The sequence below is a fragment of the Chenopodium album genome, chromosome 13, assembly GCF_948465745.1.
Source record: "Chenopodium album chromosome 13, dcCheAlbu1.1, whole genome shotgun sequence".
Lineage (NCBI taxonomy): Eukaryota > Viridiplantae > Streptophyta > Magnoliopsida > Caryophyllales > Amaranthaceae > Chenopodium > Chenopodium album.
The window spans coordinates 22298538-22302982 of record NC_137846.1 but is presented as its reverse complement, the minus strand read 5'-3'; the positions used below and the strand labels follow the sequence as shown (position 1 = coordinate 22302982).

The following is a 4445-nucleotide window of genomic DNA, read 5'->3' as shown; positions in this document are numbered from 1 at the left end:
ACCGAGTAACTCGAGTAACCCCTGACCGAGTAACTTGAGTAACCTCTAACCGAGTAATCCTTAACCAAGTAACTCGAGTAACCCTTGACCGAGTAAGTCGAGTAACCCCTCAAGTAACCCTTGACCGAGTGAACCCCTCGAGTAACCCCTGTCCAAACCTCTCAAGTAACCCCTGACTGAGTAACTCGAGTAACCCCTAACTGAATAACTTGGGTAACCCCAAACAAAATTAAGGAATATGATCCGAGTAGTATAGTAATTTATGTCATTCAAAATTTTTGATATGCGACCTACTATACCGTGCGGTAGGGGTTACTCGAGTTACTCGGTCTGGGATTACTCAAGTTGTCGGGGTTAATCGAGTTACTCGATCAGGGGTTACTTGAGTTACCCCTAACCAAGTAACCCCTCGAGTAATCCATGATCAAGCCCCCAATCGAGTAACCCCTCGAGTAATCCATGACCGAGCTCCTGACTGAGTAACCCCTCAAGTAACCCTGATTGAGTAACCCATGACTGAACTCTCAAGTAACCCCTGACCGAATTACTCGAGTAACCCCTGACCGAACTCCTTAAATAACCTCGACCAAGTAACTCGAGTAACCCCTGACCGAGTAACTCGAGTAACTCATGACCGAGTAATCCCTAACCGAGTGACTTGAGTAACCCTTGACCGAGTAACTCGGGTAACCCCTGATCGAGTAACCCTTGACCGAGTAACTCGGGTAACCCCTGACCGAGTAATCCTTCAAGTAACCCTTGACCGAATGAACCCCTCGAGTAACCCCTGTCCGAACCCCTCGAGTAACCCTTGACCGAGTAACTCGAGTAACCCCTGACTGAATAACTCGGATAACCCCTAACAAAATAACTCAGGTAACCCCTGCTACACGGTGTGACCTGCTGCACCAAAAAGTTACTGTATGTCATTCACATGTCTTTGTTTTATCCCCTTTTATTATTTATTAATAATCTATTATAAACATTCTAATAAATTGTTTTCTTTATTGATAGGTATAGGTTCTAAAACAAAAGTTTCAATCTTAAAATATATAAAACTAATTGTGGTTGTAGTATTTGAAATTTTTTCCATAAATTGAACCGAATATTCATATAACCCATGGTAATCATTTTTTTTAATATATAAAAATAGTTCTTACAAGTATTTGATACCTTATAATTTAAATTAGTATGAATAAATAATACTAGGATTTATAGGCTTACTCATTTTCTATCACCCGTGGGGAGAAAAAAAAATCTAAAATTATTCTTTTTATACCACATCTAATACCCATATTTTCCCTTAGTATCTGTAGGCATCGTTCGAAACGCGCCTAAGTTAAGCATGTTGTGAATATACTTGGCACTCATAGGAAGTGGGAATTGACATATACGATTAGGAACGCGATTAGGGACACAACAAAGTAGGAAGCCGCCAACAAGTTTTTAAGGAGCTTGTAATCCGTTCACGGTTCATTTAAGACAATCACGAATAAGGGACAACGAAAGACAATAACGATTGACCCGTGAAGGTTACACCCCATTCATAATCCATGAGATTACTAACTCTATATGGTTCAGAACCACAAAAGGAGGATTGGAGATGATGGTATGAAGTGAGTCATGGAGTCACATTCGCCCGTATTGGCCTCTACTCGATTCTTATTGTGAGAAGTGATTCCTGCGATCTCAAAGGCATGCAAACAAAGATTCAATTTGCTCCAAACTATAATTATGCTAAATTAGTTGAATATTATTGCACACATAATTCTAAAATATTGTGATCAATTGATTAAACAACAAGATTAAAAAGGATCTTAAATCGGTTGTACAAATTATCTTATTAAGCATGATATTCAATTATATATTCCCTTAACATGCAATATTCAATTACATATTCCCTTTAACATTCAATTACATGACCGTTGATTATAGCCCAAGACCGATTGTATCGGTGACTAAGGGCTTGGTTCGTGGAATTAGTCCGAGCTATGGACCAAGGAAGATAAGGTTTGGGCTTCTTATGAGCTGAAGACCAAAGTAGAAGAGAAACAAAGAAGAGTTGGCCAATAAAGACCAGGCCCGATCGGGCAGCCTATGGTTCGATCGGGCGGTTGCCCAGAAACAAAGAAGAAAGAAAAAAAGTCAGGCCCGATCGAGCGGCCCTTCGCCCGATCGGGCGCGTATAATTTTAGGCGGTTTAGGATTTATCGTTTGGCTAATTTTCGAGCTTATTTCTTGTAATCTCTTTTAGGTACGTTTTTCATTATTACTCTTTTCATACTTAAATCTTTAGAGAGAATCTTAGTTGTGGATTATTGAGCTTTTTTCTTTAGTGCAATTTCATTCTTCCTTTTTTCATTATTAATCTTTCTCTCTTTTATTGCTTATTTCATTGCTTTAATTTTAATTGCTTTATTAATTTGTGTTTGATTCCAATCATGACTTATTCATATGTTTTTTTTAGAGTTAATTATGTGTGAGTATGAAGGGATAATTTGTTATTATTGATTATTGATATTGCATGATAGTTTCTTATTGAATTGTTTTAATTCATTACAATTGGATTATGAATCGAGCAGCTGTGATTTGATTGTAAAAGTATAGCAATATTAAATTGATGAATCGAGCAGATGTGATTTGATTGTAAAAGTATAGCAATATTAAATTGATGAATTGAGCAAATTTTAATTTGATATTAAAGGCTATTTCTAATAGGAACTTAGATCTAGTAAATTGCGAGAGCCTGTTAGATCTGTATTGATTAATAAATTGCGAGAGCCTGTTAATCATGTTATATGTGCAATATTAATTGTTGATTGTTATGCTTTATCCCGGAATATTAATTATTGGTGAACCTATGACCCTAGGCTTTTTAATATTGATTTCTCCTTAATTATTCTCCTTAGTTTAATTCACTTAAAAATAATTTGGTTACTTGATATTTTAGATTATTTTAATTAATTAGGAATAGGAAGACTTGTTTTCCTGTGGATTCGACCATATTTCCCTATCTACACTAGTTAGAAGACTTAGGTAATACTTTTGTTTAGGTGATACGACTTTAGCCTATCAAAATTTGGCACCGTTGCCGGGGAAACAGTTTTATTTTTATTTCTAATTTTTTTTGTAGTCTAAATTATTTTCTCCTGTCTTAGAGAACGCAAGTTCTTTGGGACAGTTTCTCATATTTGTCTATTTAGTTCCGTGCTTATGCCCAGGAGTTCTAGATCAGGCTACATTCCATTCGATTCTGAAATCGAACGATCTTTTCATAGACAAAAGAATCTTTTCAGACAAGTACGAGCTACTTTCGAGGGTAATATGTATACCTTTGGTACCCCCATCTGATTCTAGTGACACAAAAGTTTTTTCAGAACCAGAATCAGAGATGACGGCACCACCACCTCCTCCACCTCGCAAGCTTAGCTATTATTCGCATCCATCCCTGCAAGATTTTCCTCATCTTGCTCCTACACCTAATCTTGAGGGAGTGGAATTTGAGATTAAACCCCAGCTTATCACTATGATTTCAAGGAAGCAATTCAGCGGAGCTACGGGTGAAGATCCAAATCTTCATATTTGGATTTCTGTCAATATTGCAATATTATTAGGCAAACTAGGGTCACTCAAGACCAAGTTAGGGAGATTTTCTTTCTCTTTTCTTTGTGTGGTAAAGCTAAATTATGGTATAATGGATTGAATAGAACTGCACTTGGTATTACCGACTGGGATACTCTTGCTTTGAATTTCTATAATAAATATTACCCTGTAGTGAGGATAGCTTTATTAAGGAGTTCAATCCAAAATTTTGCCCAAGAAGCTGATGAAAGTCTATACGATGCTTGGGAAAGATTTAAGGATTTGCAAAGGGAATATCCCCATCATGGATTAGCGTAGTGGCATATAATCCAAACCTTCTACAACAGGCTTGGAAATTCATCTAGATTAATTCTTGACTCAGTAGCTAATGGAAGGTTTATGAATCTTCAAGTAGATTTAGTAGGAACAATTATCAAAGAGATGACAATTCACAATTCCCAATAAGAGAATCCTAGGGGCTTTGCAAACAAAGGGAAACATAGTGTCGATTCCGTATCCTTTTTGCAAGCTCAATTAACTTCTATTTGTTAGAAATTAGATAACCTTAGTACTCTTTATCCTACTTCTGTAGCTAATATTTTTGCTGTCAATAACACTAATGAAGCTTTTTATGAAAATTGTGGAATTGTAGGTTATTGGGAACAAGATTGTAAGAGTTCTTTGGAGCAAGTTAATGCCTTTCAAACCTATAGGCAAAATAACCCATACTCTAACACCTATAATCTTGGCCTTCGGGACCATCCATATCTATCTTACCAGAGCACCAATGTGCAAAATCCTCCACCTCCACTACAAGCACCATATCAACCACAACACAAATACTACCAACATCCCAACTCTGG

The 4445-nt window shown here is 36.9% G+C and overlaps 1 pseudogene; it reads right to left on the bottom strand.

Annotated features, from left to right (window-relative positions):
• Positions 1-3800: 3800 nt before the first annotated feature.
• LOC145577218 (small nucleolar RNA R71) lies at positions 3801-3893 on the bottom strand (annotated as a pseudogene).
• Between the last annotated feature and the right edge of the window lie 552 nt (positions 3894-4445).